Raw genomic sequence first — 14,278 nt, 5'->3', positions numbered from 1 at the left:
CTTTGGCTTGTGGAAGCCGGCTGCGTAGTGGTGAAAATACGTATCACGGAGGTCCAGTGGAGCAGGACGGCAGGTTGGCTCGTTGGTCTAGGGGTATGATTCTCGCTTAGGGTGCGAGAGGTCCCGGGTTCAAATCCCGGACGAGCCCGTCTTTAAACTCGTTGCTTAAAGGCAGGACGTAAATGTCCATGACAAACCCCAGCGGCGTTAACAGACGGCGACGGTAGCCCTTTTTTCTCTTAACAGTGACACAAGGCCTGGGACCTGCCTGCCAGCCAGTTCCTCTAGGTGAGGGATTCCTTGATGGCCCCAGTCTTTGTCTAAGCCAACAAAGATGGACATTGATTGGTGTAGGCCGCCAGGTTGAACACTCTGGAAGTCTGGTATTCTGTTGATTTCTGCTAGCTATCAGATTGTGCTACCTTCGCTTTGTTGTGTCCAGAACCCTGGAAAACAACCACGCTATTTGTACTACTCCCTCCTTGCCAGGAAAGGTGCACCATACTGGCCACTGGGCTTAAGTAGGTACCCTGAGGTGCCTGGAGCTATGAGACTAAAATGTAGCTAGGGATGCATGATGTCCAATTTGGTGTCCGATGATTAATCAGAATTTTTTCTCAATCTAAAATCAATACTTGGAAAATGAAAACATTATATGGCTTCTTAGATGTCACATGATGTGTGAACATGCTTTAATTTGCAAGAGTCTCCTAGGATAGAGTGAATGGTGATATTCCAGAGCCACTTGGCATTTCTGATACTTCTTCATTAGTGTCATTGGCATTTCTTCACTAATGTCCCCTGCAGCGGTTGATGTGCAACTTTGCCATCATGCAAATTGAAGACATGGCTTTTTGAAGAACTGCCCACTGTGGTGATCGCTAGGCATGAACGCAAATTTAAGAAAATACATCAACATTTACGCCAAGGTGTGTTGTAAATTTGAACCATTTAGCATATACTATTACTGACAAGTACTCATTTTGACACTAGCCCACAATGAGAAAACACATTTCAAGAAATTAAATGGAAGGAAAGTGAAAAACATAGCTCATGTGAACAATCTCAAAATGAAATGCAGAAAGAACTAACCATTACCTTCTGGACAAATTATTCCAATTTGAATGGCAACTAAATGCTCTCCGGAGGAAAAGTTTGTGCTCTGTGTTGCCTTGTGGCAAAATTTGCATATGGGAGACTGTCCTGTGTTTTTCAGTTGCCATGCTGAAAACCAACACCAGGAGAAGTTGGCTTTTTGCTGCAAATTTGCGAGCTGGACCCAACAGGCCCTTTGCTGCTGGTGCGAGTCTCAGATGCTCCCATGGGGAGCGCACACACACTGCGACGGGCCAGTCTGTTAAATCAGCAAAAAGGGTACGCCAGGTCATGCTCACGTGGAGAATGCGGGCATCGATCCCGCTAACTCTCGCATGCTAAGCGAGCGCTCTACCATTTGAGCTAATTCCCCTTGCCGGAGCTGTTTGCTGCGCTCGACTTGTTAGCCTAGGGGTACAATTTTCGCTTTGGGTGCGTGAGGTTCAAATCCCGGACGAGCCCGTTTTCAGATTTGCCACTTAATGCTACAGCACTAGCACAAACCTTGGCCGGACAGCATGAGGCCAAGTGGCCGGTTAGCTCAGTTGGTTAGAGCGTGGTGCTAATAACGCCAAGGTCGCTGGTTCGATCCCCGTACTGGCCAAGACACCTTTTCTGCCGCTTTCTGCTGCTCGTTGTGAATTTTCAGGGAAATTCTTGCAGGACAGGCCAGTCTGGCCGAAATAGCTCAGTTGGGAGAGCGTTAAACTGAAGATCTAAAGGTCCCTGGTTCGATCCCGGGTTTCGGCATTGCAAGCCCCTTTCTGAAAGCTGTTTTTCCTATATGACCCAAACGGAGTGACCTTTTCTCCGTGACCCAGTGGGCCAGGCGCTAACCACACTAGGGTTCCATGGTGTAATGGTTAGCACTGTGGACTCTGAATCCAGCGACCCGAGTTCAAGTCTCGGTGGGACCTGTGGGACTGTTTGGCTTTCCAAGCAAAACCGTGTCCGGGGTGCCAGTGTTTGTTCCCCCCAATACTACCCCCCTCCATTTTTCAACCAGAGCGCTCGCACTGTAAGCTAAATCTGAGGTATTTTAAGCCACTTTAGCACTTCATTCTTTTGACAGTCACATTGGGCCAACAGTATACAAGGTGTCAAATTTCAGTAAATGCAAGTACAATTCAACAAAACAAATTAAGCATGTATTAAACCTTAAAATGAACGAAAAATCTACACTTAGGCCAAAGAACAGGCCACAGGAAATACACGGCTCATGTGTACAGGCCAAAGGAAACACACAGCTCATGTTTACAATCTTAAAATAAAATGTAATAATAAACTTACCAGAAATGACGGGAAGACAAATGGACGTTGAAAGAAAATGTTTCCCATACTAAATTGCAACTAGATGCCCCTCGAATGTAAACCTCCAGCTGCTTGTGAATATACGTATGGAAGACTTTCATGTGTGTGCTCAGCTGCCAAACTGAGGAACTGCTGGCTTTTTGTGGCCAAATGTATGAGCAGGACCCAATGAGAAGAACTTTTCTGTAGCTGGTGGGCCTCAAAAGCTCCTATTGGGAACACACATGTACTGCGATGGCTGAGTCTTTCACATCAAGCGAGCGCTCTACCGTTCAAGCCAATTCCCCTCATGTCCAACTGACTACGGCTTTGCATGTGGATGCTGGAAGACCGACGGCAGCGCTCGGCTCGTTGGTCTAGGGGTATGATTCTCGCTTCGGGTGCGAGAGGTCCCGGGTTCAAATCCTGGACGAGCCCGACTTTCAATGTTCTTCCGCAGCCAGGCTCCAGTGGTGACCTGTACGGAATAGGGATGTCTGAGAGCAACCATAGAAGTGCATTTAAACCTATTACAAAAGGATTATGAACGTTGATGTAAGCTTATTCCAATTTGTTTAGTAACTAAATGATCTCAAAAAGTTAAGCTTGTACTCTGTCTTGCTTTGTGAAAAAAGATTACATATGGGATACTTTCGTGTGTATGTTCAGGTGCCATACTGAAGACAGAGGCTAGGACAAGTTGGCAAAATACATGTGCAAGACCTATCAAAGCCCTTTTCTGCAAGTGTGAGCCACAAACGCTACCACAGGGAGTGCACGCATACTGTGATGGCCCGGTCAGTCACGTCAAAGAAATGAGCACCAAATCACACTCACGTGAAGAATGCCGGCATTTATCACGCTACCACTCGCATGATGAGCTAATCCCCTTACAGAAGCCAAGTGACCGCTTTGGCTTGTGGAAGCCGGCTGCGTAGTGGTGAAAATACGTATCGCGGAGGTCCAGCAGAACAGGACGGCAGGTTGGCTCGTTGGTCTAGGGGTATGATTTTCGCTTAGGGTGCGAGAGGTCCCGGGTTCAAATCCCGGACGAGCCCGTCTTTAGACTCGTTGCTTAAAGGCAGGACGTAAATGTCCATGACAAACCCCAGTGGCGTTAACAGACGGCGACGGTAGCCCTTTTTTTTCTTAACAGTGACACAAGGCCTGGGACCTGCCTGCCAGCCAGTTCCTCTAGGTGAGGGATTCCTTGATGGCCCCAGTCTTTGTCTAAGCCAACAAAGATGGACATTGATTGGTGTAGGCCGCCAGGTTGAACACTCTGGAAGTCTGGTATTCTGTCGATTTCTGCTAGCTATCAGATTGTGCTACCTTCGCTTTGTTGTGTCCAGAACCCTGGAAAACAACCACGCTATTTGTACTACTCCCTCCTAGCCAGGAAAGGTGCACCATACTGGCCACTGGGCTTAAGTAGGTACCCTGAGGTGCCTGGAGCTATGAGACTAAAATGTAGCTAGGGATGCATGGTGTCCAATTTGGTGTCCGATGATTAATCAGAATTTTTTCTCAATCTAAAATCAATACTTGGAAAATGAAAACATTATATGGCTTCTTAGATGTCACATGATGTGTGAACATGCTTTAATTTGCAAGAGGCTCCTAGAATAGAGTGAATGGTGAGTGATATTCCAGAGCCACTTGGCATTTCTGATACTTCTTCATTAGTGTCATTGGCATTTCTTCACTAATGTCCCCTGCAGCGGTTGATGTGCAACTTTGCCATCATGCAAATTGAAGACATGGCTTTTTGAAGAACTGCCCACTGTGGTGACCGCTAGGCATGAACGCAAATTTAAGAAAATACATCAACATTTACGCCAAGGTGTGTTGTAAATTTTAACCATTTAGCATATACTATTACTGACAAGTACTCATTTTGACACTAGCCCACAATGAGAAAACACATTTCAAGAAATTAAATGGAAGGAAAGTGAAAAACATAGCTCATGTGAACAATCTCAAAATGAAATGCAGAAAGAACTAACCATTACCTTCTGGACAAATTATTCCAATTTGAATGGCAACTAAATGCTCTCCGGAGGAAAAGTTTGTGCTCTGTGTTGCCTTGTGGCAAAATTTGCATATGGGAGACTGTCCTGTGTTTTTCAGTTGCCATGCTGAAAACCGACACCAGGAGAAGTTGGCTTTTTGCTGCAAATTTGCGAGCTGGACCCAACAGGCCCTTTGCTGCTGGTGCGAGTCTCAGATGCTCCCATGGGGAGCGCACAAACACTGCGACGGGCCAGTCTGTTAAATCAGCAAAAAGGGTACGCCAGGTCATGCTCACGTGGAGAATGCGGGCATCGATCCCGCTAACTCTCGCATGCTAAGCGAGCGCTCTACCATTTGAGCTAATTCCCCTTGCCGGAGCTTTTTGCTGCGCTCGACTTGTTAGCCTAGGGGTACAATTTTCGCTTTGGGTGCGTGAGGTTCAAATCCCGGACGAGCCCGTTTTCAGATTTGCCACTTAATGCTAGAGCACTAGCACAAACCTTGGCCGGACAGCATGAGGCCAAGTGGCCGGTTAGCTCAGTTGTTTAGAGCGTGGTGCTAATAACACCAAGGTCGCGGGTTCGATCCCCGTACTGGCCAAGACACCTTTTCTGCCGCTTTCTGCTGCTCGTTGTGAATTTTCAGGGAAATTCTTGCAGGACAGGCCAGTCTGGCCGAAATAGCTCAGTTGGGAGAGCGTTAGACTGAAGATCTAAAGGTCCCTGGTTCGATCCCGGGTTTCGGCATTGCAAGCCCCTTTCTGAGAGCTGTTTTTCCTATATGACCCAAACGGAGTGACCTTTTCTCCGTGACCCAGTGGGCCAGGCGCTAACCACACTAGGGTTCCATGGTGTAATGGTTAGCACTCTGGACTCTGAATCCAGCGACCCGAGTTCAAGTCTCGGTGGGACCTGTGGGACTGTTTGGCTTTCCAAGCAAAACCGTGTCCGGGTTGCCAGTGTTTGTTCCCCCCAATACTACCCCCCTCCATTTTTCAACCAGAGCGCTCGCACTGTAAGCTAAATCTGAGGTATTTTAAGCCACTTTAGCACTTCATTCTTTTGACAGTCACATTGGGCCAACAGTATACAAGGTGTCAAATTTCAGTAAATGCAAGTACAATTCAACAAAACAAATTAAGCATGTATTAAACCTTAAAATGAACGAAAAATCTACACTTAGGCCAAAGAACAGGCCACAGGAAATACACGGCTCATGTGTACAGGCCAAAGGAAACACACAGCTCATGTTTACAATCTTAAAATAAAATGTAATAATAAACTTACCAGAAATGACGGGAAGACAAATGGACATTGAAAGAAAATGTTTCCCATACTAAATTGCAACTAGATGCCCCTCGAATGTAAACCTCCAGCTGCTTGTGAATATACGTATGGAAGACTTTCATGTGTGTGCTCAGCTGCCAAACTGAGGAACTGCTGGCTTTTTGTGGCCAAATGTATGAGCAGGACCCAATGAGAAGAACTTTTCTGTAGCTGGTGGGCCTCAAAAGCTCCTATTGGGAACACACATGTACTGCGATGGCTGAGTCTTTCACATCAAGCGAGCGCTCTACCGTTCAAGCCAATTCCCCTCATGTCCAACTGACTACGGCTTTGCATGTGGATGCTGGCGGTAACGTTGTGGAAGACGGAAGACCCACTGCAGCGCTCGGCTCGTTGGTCTAGGGGTATGATTCTCGCTTCGGGTGCGAGAGGTCCCGGGTTCAAATCCCGGACGAGCCCGACTTTCAATGTTCTTCCGCAGCCAGGCTCCAGTGGTGACCTGTACGGAATAGGGATGTCTGAGAGCAACCATAGAAGTGCATTTAAATCTATCGAATTACAAAAGGATTATGAACGTTGATGTAAGCTTATTCCAATTTGTTTAGTAACTAAATGATCTCAAAAAGTTAAGCTTGTACTCTGTCTTGCTTTGTGAAAAAAGATTACATATGGGATACTTTCGTGTGTATGTTCAGGTGCCATACTGAAGACAGAGGCTAGGACAAGTTGGCAAAATACATGTGCAAGACCTATCAAAGCCCTTTTCTGCAAGTGTGAGCCACAAACGCTACCACAGGGAGTGCACGCATACTGTGATGGCCCGGTCAGTCACGTCAAAGAAATGAGCACCAAATCATACTCACGTGAAGAATGCCGGCATTTATCACGCTACCACTCGCATGATGAGCTAATCCCCTTACAGAAGCCAAGTGACCGCTTTGGCTTGTGGAAGCCGGCTGCGTAGTGGTGAAAATACGTATCACGGAGGTCCAGTGGAGGAGGACGGCAGGTTGGCTCGTTGGTCTAGGGGTATGATTCTCGCTTAGGGTGCGAGAGGTCCCGGGTTCAAATCCCGGACGAGCCCATCTTTAGACTCGTTGCTTAAAGGCAGGACGTAAATGTCCGTGACAAACCCCAGCGGCGTTAACAGACGGCGACGGTAGCCCTTTTTTCTCTTAACAGTGACACAAGGCCTGGGACCTGCCTGCCAGCCAGTTCCTCTAGGTGAGGGATTCCTTGATGGCCCCAGTCTTTGTCTAAGCCAACAAAGATGGACATTGATTGGTGTAGGCCGCCAGGTTGAACACTCTGGAAGTCTGGTATTCTGTTGATTTCTGCTAGCTATCAGATTGTGCTACCTTCGCTTTGTTGTGTCCAGAACCCTGGAAAACAACCACGCTATTTGTACTACTCCCTCCTAGCCAGGAAAGGTGCACCATACTGGCCACTGGGCTTAAGTAGGTACCCTGAGGTGCCTGGAGCTATGAGACTAAAATGTAGCTAGGGATGCATGGTGTCCAATTTGGTGTCCGATGATTAATCAGAATTTTTTCTCAATCTAAAATCAATACTTGGAAAATGAAAACATTATATGGCTTCTTAGATGTCACATGATGTGTGAACATGCTTTAATTTGCAAGAGTCTCCTAGGATAGAGTGAATGGTGATATTCCAGAGCCACTTGGCATTTCTGATACTTCTTCATTAGTGTCATTGGCATTTCTTCACTAATGTCCCCTGCAGCGGTTGATGTGCAACTTTGCCATCATGCAAATTGAAGACATGGCTTTTTGAAGAACTGCCCACTGTGGTGACCGCTAGGCATGAACGCAAATTTAAGAAAATACATCAACATTTACGCCAAGGTGTGTTGTAAATTTTAACCATTTAGCATATACTATTACTGACAAGTACTCATTTTGACACTAGCCCACAATGAGAAAACACATTTCAAGAAATTAAATGGAAGGAAAGTGAAAAACATAGCTCATGTGAACAATCTCAAAATGAAATGCAGAAAGAACAAACCATTACCTTCTGGACAAATTATTCCAATTTGAATGGCAACTAAATGCTCTCCGGAGGAAAAGTTTGTGCTCTGTGTTGCCTTGTGGCAAAATTTGCATATGGGAGACTGTCCTGTGTTTTTCAGTTGCCATGCTGAAAACCAACACCAGGAGAAGTTGGCTTTTTGCTGCAAATTTGCGAGCTGGACCCAACAGGCCCTTTGCTGCTGGTGCGAGTCTCAGATGCTCCCATGGGGAGCGCACACACACTGCGACGGGCCAGTCTGTTAAATCAGCAAAAAGGGTACGCCAGGTCATGCTCACGTGGAGAATGCGGGCATCGATCCCGCTACCTCTCGCATGCTAAGCGAGCGCTCTACCATTTGAGCTAATTCCCCTTGCCGGAGCTCTTTGCTGCGCTCGACTTGTTAGCCTAGGGGTACAATTTTCGCTTTGGGTGCGTGAGGTTCAAATCCCGGACGAGCCCGTTTTCAGATTTGCCACTTAATGCTAGAGCACTAGCACAAACCTTGGCCGGACAGCATGAGGCCAAGTGGCCGGTTAGCTCAGTTGTTTAGAGCGTGGTGCTAATAACACCAAGGTCGCGGGTTCGATCCCCGTACTGGCCAAGACACCTTTTCTGCCGCTTTCTGCTGCTCGTTGTGAATTTTCAGGGAAATTCTTGCAGGACAGGCCAGTCTGGCCGAAATAGCTCAGTTGGGAGAGCGTTAGACTGAAGATCTAAAGGTCCCTGGTTCGATCCCGGGTTTCGGCATTGCAAGCCCCTTTCTGAGAGCTGTTTTTCCTATATGACCCAAACGGAGTGACCTTTTCTCCGTGACCCAGTGGGCCAGGCGCTAACCACACTAGGGTTCCATGGTGTAATGGTTAGCACTCTGGACTCTGAATCCAGCGACCCGAGTTCAAGTCTCGGTGGGACCTGTGGGACTGTTTGGCTTTCCAAGCAAAACCGTGTCCGGGTTGCCAGTGTTTGTTCCCCCCAATACTACCCCCCTCCATTTTTCAACCAGAGCGCTCGCACTGTAAGCTAAATCTGAGGTATTTTAAGCCACTTTAGCACTTCATTTTTTTGACAGTCACATTGGGCCAACAGTATACAAGGTGTCAAATTTCAGTAAATGCAAGTACAATTCAACAAAACAAATTAAGCATGTATTAAACCTTAAAATGAACGAAAAATCTACACTTAGGCCAAAGAACAGGCCACAGGAAATACACGGCTCATGTGTACAGGCCAAAGGAAACACACAGCTCATGTTTACAATCTTAAAATAAAATGTAATAATAAACTTACCAGAAATGACGGGAAGACAAATGGACGTTGAAAGAAAATGTTTCCCATACTAAATTGCAACTAGATGCCCCTCGAATGTAAACCTCCAGCTGCTTGTGAATATACGTATGGAAGACTTTCATGTGTGTGCTCAGCTGCCAAACTGAGGAACTGCTGGCTTTTTGTGGCCAAATGTATGAGCAGGACCCAATGAGAAGAACTTTTCTGTAGCTGGTGGGCCTCAAAAGCTCCTATTGGGAACACACATGTACTGCGATGGCTGAGTCTTTCACATCAAGCGAGCGCTCTACCGTTCAAGCCAATTCCCCTCATGTCCAACTGACTACGGCTTTGCATGTGGATGCTGGCGGCAACGTTGTGGAAGACGGAAGACCGACGGCAGCGCTCGGCTCGTTGGTCTAGGGGTATGATTCTCGCTTCGGGTGCGAGAGGTCCCGGGTTCAAATCCCGGACGAGCCCGACTTTCAATGTTCTTCCGCAGCCAGGCTCCAGTGGTGACCTGTACGGAATAGGGATGTCTGAGAGCAACCATAGAAGTGCATTTAAACCTATTACAAAAGGATTATGAACGTTGATGTAAGCTTATTCCAATTTGTTTAGTAACTAAATGATCTCAAAAAGTTAAGCTTGTACTCTGTCTTGCTTTGTGAAAAAAGATTACATATGGGATACTTTCGTGTGTATGTTCAGGTGCCATACTGAAGACAGAGGCTAGGACAAGTTGGCAAAATACATGTGCAAGACCTATCAAAGCCCTTTTCTGCAAGTGTGAGCCACAAACGCTACCACAGGGAGTGCACGCATACTGTGATGGCCCGGTCAGTCACGTCAAAGAAATGAGCACCAAATCACACTCACGTGAAGAATGTCGGCATTTATCACGCTACCACTCGCATGATGAGCTAATCCCCTTACAGAAGCCAAGTGACCGCTTTGGCTTGTGGAAGCCGGCTGCGTAGTGGTGAAAATACGTATCACGGAGGTCCAGCGGAGCAGGACGGCAGGTTGGCTCGTTGGTCTAGGGGTATGATTCTCGCTTAGGGTGCGAGAGGTCCCGGGTTCAAATCCCGGACGAGCCCGTCTTTAGACTCGTTGCTTAAAGGCAGGACGTAAATGTCCATGACAAACCCCAGTGGCGTTAACAGACGGCGACGGTAGCCCTTTTTTTTCTTAACAGTGACACAAGGCCTGGGACCTGCCTGCCAGCCAGTTCCTCTAGGTGAGGGATTCCTTGATGGCCCCAGTCTTTGTCTAAGCCAACAAAGATGGACATTGATTGGTGTAGGCCGCCAGGTTGAACACTCTGGAAGTCTGGTATTCTGTCGATTTCTGCTAGCTATCAGATTGTGCTACCTTCGCTTTGTTGTGTCCAGAACCCTGGAAAACAACCACGCTATTTGTACTACTCCCTCCTAGCCAGGAAAGGTGCACCATACTGGCCACTGGGCTTAAGTAGGTACCCTGAGGTGCCTGGAGCTATGAGACTAAAATGTAGCTAGGGATGCATGGTGTCCAATTTGGTGTCCGATGATTAATCAGAATTTTTTCTCAATCTAAAATCAATACTTGGAAAATGAAAACATTATATGGCTTCTTAGATGTCACATGATGTGTGAACATGCTTTAATTTGCAAGAGGCTCCTAGGATAGAGTGAATGGTGAGTGATATTCCAGAGCCACTTGGCATTTCTGATACTTCTTCATTAGTGTCATTGGCATTTCTTCACTAATGTCCCCTGCAGCGGTTGATGTGCAACTTTGCCATCATGCAAATTGAAGACATGGCTTTTTGAAGAACTGCCCACTGTGGTGACCGCTAGGCATGAACGCTAATTTAAGAAAATACATCAACATTTACGCCAAGGTGTGTTGTAAATTTTAACCATTTAGCATATACTATTACTGACAAGTACTCATTTTGACACTAGCCCACAATGAGAAAACACATTTCAAGAAATTAAATGGAAGGAAAGTGAAAAACATAGCTCATGTGAACAATCTCAAAATGAAATGCAGAAAGAACTAACCATTACCTTCTGGACAAATTATTCCAATTTGAATGGCAACTAAATGCTCTCCGGAGGAAAAGTTTGTGCTCTGTGTTGCCTTGTGGCAAAATTTGCATATGGGAGACTGTCCTGTGTTTTTCAGTTGCCATGCTGAAAACCGACACCAGGAGAAGTTGGCTTTTTGCTGCAAATTTGCGAGCTGGACCCAACAGGCCCTTTGCTGCTGGTGCGAGTCTCAGATGCTCCCATGGGGAGCGCACAAACACTGCGACGGGCCAGTCTGTTAAATCAGCAAAAAGGGTACGCCAGGTCATGCTCACGTGGAGAATGCGGGCATCGATCCCGCTAACTCTCGCATGCTAAGCGAGCGCTCTACCATTTGAGCTAATTCCCCTTGCCGGAGCTGTTTGCTGCGCTCGACTTGTTAGCCTAGGGGTACAATTTTCGCTTTGGGTGCGTGAGGTTCAAATCCCGGACGAGCCCGTTTTCAGATTTGCCACTTAATGCTAGAGCACTAGCACAAACCTTGGCCGGACAGCATGAGGCCAAGTGGCCGGTTAGCTCAGTTGTTTAGAGCGTGGTGCTAATAACACCAAGGTCGCGGGTTCGATCCCCGTACTGGCCAAGACACCTTTTCTGCCGCTTTCTGCTGCTCGTTGTGAATTTTCAGGGAAATTCTTGAAGGACAGGCCAGTCTGGCCGAAATAGCTCAGTTGGGAGAGCGTTAGACTGAAGATCTAAAGGTCCCTGGTTCGATCATGGGTTTCGGCATTGCAAGCCCCTTTCTGAGAGCTGTTTTTCCTATATGACCCAAACGGAGTGACCTTTTCTCCGTGACCCAGTGGGCCAGGCGCTAACCACACTAGGGTTCCATGGTGTAATGGTTAGCACTCTGGACTCTGAATCCAGCGACCCGAGTTCAAGTCTCGGTGGGACCTGTGGGACTGTTTGGCTTTCCAAGCAAAACCGTGTCCGGGTTGCCAGTGTTTGTTCCCCCCAATACTACCCCCCTCCATTTTTCAACCAGAGCGCTCGCACTGTAAGCTAAATCTGAGGTATTTTAAGCCACTTTAGCACTTCATTCTTTTGACAGTCACATTGGGCCAACAGTATACAAGGTGTCAAATTTCAGTAAATGCAAGTACAATTCAACAAAACAAATTAAGCATGTATTAAACCTTAAAATGAACGAAAAATCTACACTTAGGCCAAAGAACAGGCCACAGGAAATACACGGCTCATGTGTACAGGCCAAAGGAAACACACAGCTCATGTTTACAATCTTAAAATAAAATGTAATAATAAACTTACCAGAAATGACGGGAAGACAAATGGACATTGAAAGAAAATGTTTCCCATACTAAATTGCAACTAGATGCCCCTCGAATGTAAACCTCCAGCTGCTTGTGAATATACGTATGGAAGACTTTCATGTGTGTGCTCAGCTGCCAAACTGAGGAACTGCTGGCTTTTTGTGGCCAAATGTATGAGCAGGACCCAATGAGAAGAACTTTTCTGTAGCTGGTGGGCCTCAAAAGCTCCTATTGGGAACACACATGTACTGCGATGGCTGAGTCTTTCACATCAAGCGAGCGCTCTACCGTTCAAGCCAATTCCCCTCATGTCCAACTGACTACGGCTTTGCATGTGGATGCTGGCGGCAACGTTGTGGAAGACGGAAGACCAACGGCAGCGCTCGGCTCGTTGGTCTAGGGGTATGATTCTCGCTTCGGGTGCGAGAGGTCCCGGGTTCAAATCCCGGACGAGCCCGACTTTCAATGTTCTTCCGCAGCCAGGCTCCAGTGGTGACCTGTACGGAATAGGGATGTCTGAGAGCAACCATAGAAGTGCATTTAAACCTATCGAATTACAAAAGGATTATGAACGTTGATGTAAGCTTATTCCAATTTGTTTAGTAACTAAATGATCTCAAAAAGTTAAGCTTGTACTCTGTCTTGCTTTGTGAAAAAAGATTACATATGGGATACTTTCGTGTGTATGTTCAGGTGCCATACTGAAGACAGAGGCTAGGACAAGTTGGCAAAATACATGTGCAAGACCTATCAAAGCCCTTTTCTGCAAGTGTGAGCCACAAACGCTACCACAGGGAGTGCACGCATACTGTGATGGCCCGGTCAGTCACGTCAAAGAAATGAGCACCAAATCATACTCACGTGAAGAATGCCGGCATTTATCACGCTACCACTCGCATGATGAGCTAATCCCCTTACAGAAGCCAAGTGACCGCTTTGGCTTGTGGAAGCCGGCTGCGTAGTGGTGAAAATACGTATCACGGAGGTCCAGTGGAGGAGGACGGCAGGTTGGCTCGTTGGTCTAGGGGTATGATTCTCGCTTAGGGTGCGAGAGGTCCCGGGTTCAAATCCCGGACGAGCCCATCTTTAGACTCGTTGCTTAAAGGCAGGACGTAAATGTCCGTGACAAACCCCAGCGGCGTTAACAGACGGCGACGGTAGCCCTTTTTTCTCTTAACAGTGACACAAGGCCTGGGACCTGCCTGCCAGCCAGTTCCTCTAGGTGAGGGATTCCTTGATGGCCCCAGTCTTTGTCTAAGCCAACAAAGATGGACATTGATTGGTGTAGGCCGCCAGGTTGAACACTCTGGAAGTCTGGTATTCTGTTGATTTCTGCTAGCTATCAGATTGTGCTACCTTCGCTTTGTTGTGTCCAGAACCCTGGAAAACAACCACGCTATTTGTACTACTCCCTCCTAGCCAGGAAAGGTGCACCATACTGGCCACTGGGCTTAAGTAGGTACCCTGAGGTGCCTGGAGCTATGAGACTAAAATGTAGCTAGGGATGCATGGTGTCCAATTTGGTGTCCGATGATTAATCAGAATTTTTTCTCAATCTAAAATCAATACTTGGAAAATGAAAACATTATATGGCTTCTTAGATGTCACATGATGTGTGAACATGCTTTAATTTGCAAGAGTCTCCTAGGATAGAGTGAATGGTGATATTCCAGAGCCACTTGGCATTTCTGATACTTCTTCATTAGTGTCATTGGCATTTTTTCACTAATGTCCCCTGCAGCGGTTGATGTGCAACTTTGCCATCATGCAAATTGAAGACATGGCTTTTTGAAGAACTGCCCACTGTGGTGACCGCTAGGCATGAACGCAAATTTAAGAAAATACATCAACATTTACGCCAAGGTGTGTTGTAAATTTTAACCATTTAGCATATACTATTACTGACAAGTACTCATTTTGACACTAGCCCACAATGAGAAAACACATTTCA

At 46.7% G+C, this 14,278-nt stretch overlaps 21 non-coding genes across 21 annotated transcripts; 20 read left to right on the top strand and 1 right to left on the bottom strand.

Moving 5' to 3' along the window:
- Positions 1 to 76: 76 nt before the first annotated feature.
- trnap-agg (transfer RNA proline (anticodon AGG)) lies at positions 77 to 148 on the top strand. The gene has a single exon. It is a non-coding gene; the product is annotated as a tRNA-Pro (tRNA).
- A 1,477-nt stretch (positions 149 to 1,625) lies between these two features.
- Positions 1,626 to 1,699, top strand: trnai-aau (transfer RNA isoleucine (anticodon AAU)). The gene has a single exon. It is a non-coding gene; the product is annotated as a tRNA-Ile (tRNA).
- A 73-nt stretch (positions 1,700 to 1,772) lies between these two features.
- On the top strand, positions 1,773 to 1,845 carry trnaf-gaa (transfer RNA phenylalanine (anticodon GAA)). Its single transcript has one exon. It is a non-coding gene; the product is annotated as a tRNA-Phe (tRNA).
- Positions 1,846 to 1,940: 95 nt separating this feature from the next.
- Positions 1,941 to 2,012, top strand: trnaq-cug (transfer RNA glutamine (anticodon CUG)). The gene has a single exon. It is a non-coding gene; the product is annotated as a tRNA-Gln (tRNA).
- Positions 2,013 to 2,751: 739 nt separating this feature from the next.
- On the top strand, positions 2,752 to 2,823 carry trnap-cgg (transfer RNA proline (anticodon CGG)). Its single transcript has one exon. It is a non-coding gene; the product is annotated as a tRNA-Pro (tRNA).
- A 548-nt stretch (positions 2,824 to 3,371) lies between these two features.
- Positions 3,372 to 3,443, top strand: trnap-agg (transfer RNA proline (anticodon AGG)). Its single transcript has one exon. It is a non-coding gene; the product is annotated as a tRNA-Pro (tRNA).
- Positions 3,444 to 4,924: 1,481 nt separating this feature from the next.
- Positions 4,925 to 4,998, top strand: trnai-aau (transfer RNA isoleucine (anticodon AAU)). Its single transcript has one exon. It is a non-coding gene; the product is annotated as a tRNA-Ile (tRNA).
- Positions 4,999 to 5,071: 73 nt separating this feature from the next.
- trnaf-gaa (transfer RNA phenylalanine (anticodon GAA)) lies at positions 5,072 to 5,144 on the top strand. Its single transcript has one exon. It is a non-coding gene; the product is annotated as a tRNA-Phe (tRNA).
- A 95-nt stretch (positions 5,145 to 5,239) lies between these two features.
- trnaq-cug (transfer RNA glutamine (anticodon CUG)) lies at positions 5,240 to 5,311 on the top strand. The gene has a single exon. It is a non-coding gene; the product is annotated as a tRNA-Gln (tRNA).
- A 760-nt stretch (positions 5,312 to 6,071) lies between these two features.
- trnap-cgg (transfer RNA proline (anticodon CGG)) lies at positions 6,072 to 6,143 on the top strand. Its single transcript has one exon. It is a non-coding gene; the product is annotated as a tRNA-Pro (tRNA).
- Positions 6,144 to 6,696: 553 nt separating this feature from the next.
- trnap-agg (transfer RNA proline (anticodon AGG)) lies at positions 6,697 to 6,768 on the top strand. The gene has a single exon. It is a non-coding gene; the product is annotated as a tRNA-Pro (tRNA).
- Positions 6,769 to 8,015: 1,247 nt separating this feature from the next.
- trnaa-agc (transfer RNA alanine (anticodon AGC)) lies at positions 8,016 to 8,088 on the bottom strand. Its single transcript has one exon. It is a non-coding gene; the product is annotated as a tRNA-Ala (tRNA).
- Positions 8,089 to 8,245: 157 nt separating this feature from the next.
- On the top strand, positions 8,246 to 8,319 carry trnai-aau (transfer RNA isoleucine (anticodon AAU)). Its single transcript has one exon. It is a non-coding gene; the product is annotated as a tRNA-Ile (tRNA).
- Positions 8,320 to 8,392: 73 nt separating this feature from the next.
- trnaf-gaa (transfer RNA phenylalanine (anticodon GAA)) lies at positions 8,393 to 8,465 on the top strand. The gene has a single exon. It is a non-coding gene; the product is annotated as a tRNA-Phe (tRNA).
- A 95-nt stretch (positions 8,466 to 8,560) lies between these two features.
- Positions 8,561 to 8,632, top strand: trnaq-cug (transfer RNA glutamine (anticodon CUG)). The gene has a single exon. It is a non-coding gene; the product is annotated as a tRNA-Gln (tRNA).
- A 760-nt stretch (positions 8,633 to 9,392) lies between these two features.
- On the top strand, positions 9,393 to 9,464 carry trnap-cgg (transfer RNA proline (anticodon CGG)). Its single transcript has one exon. It is a non-coding gene; the product is annotated as a tRNA-Pro (tRNA).
- Positions 9,465 to 10,012: 548 nt separating this feature from the next.
- trnap-agg (transfer RNA proline (anticodon AGG)) lies at positions 10,013 to 10,084 on the top strand. Its single transcript has one exon. It is a non-coding gene; the product is annotated as a tRNA-Pro (tRNA).
- A 1,481-nt stretch (positions 10,085 to 11,565) lies between these two features.
- On the top strand, positions 11,566 to 11,639 carry trnai-aau (transfer RNA isoleucine (anticodon AAU)). Its single transcript has one exon. It is a non-coding gene; the product is annotated as a tRNA-Ile (tRNA).
- Positions 11,640 to 11,880: 241 nt separating this feature from the next.
- Positions 11,881 to 11,952, top strand: trnaq-cug (transfer RNA glutamine (anticodon CUG)). The gene has a single exon. It is a non-coding gene; the product is annotated as a tRNA-Gln (tRNA).
- Positions 11,953 to 12,712: 760 nt separating this feature from the next.
- On the top strand, positions 12,713 to 12,784 carry trnap-cgg (transfer RNA proline (anticodon CGG)). Its single transcript has one exon. It is a non-coding gene; the product is annotated as a tRNA-Pro (tRNA).
- A 553-nt stretch (positions 12,785 to 13,337) lies between these two features.
- Positions 13,338 to 13,409, top strand: trnap-agg (transfer RNA proline (anticodon AGG)). Its single transcript has one exon. It is a non-coding gene; the product is annotated as a tRNA-Pro (tRNA).
- The last annotated feature ends 869 nt before the right edge of the window (positions 13,410 to 14,278 follow it).

Source organism: Paramisgurnus dabryanus, chromosome 5, assembly GCF_030506205.2.
Source record: "Paramisgurnus dabryanus chromosome 5, PD_genome_1.1, whole genome shotgun sequence".
Taxonomy (NCBI): Eukaryota; Metazoa; Chordata; class Actinopteri; order Cypriniformes; family Cobitidae; genus Paramisgurnus; species Paramisgurnus dabryanus.
This window is presented reverse-complemented; position numbering and strand designations above follow the sequence as displayed.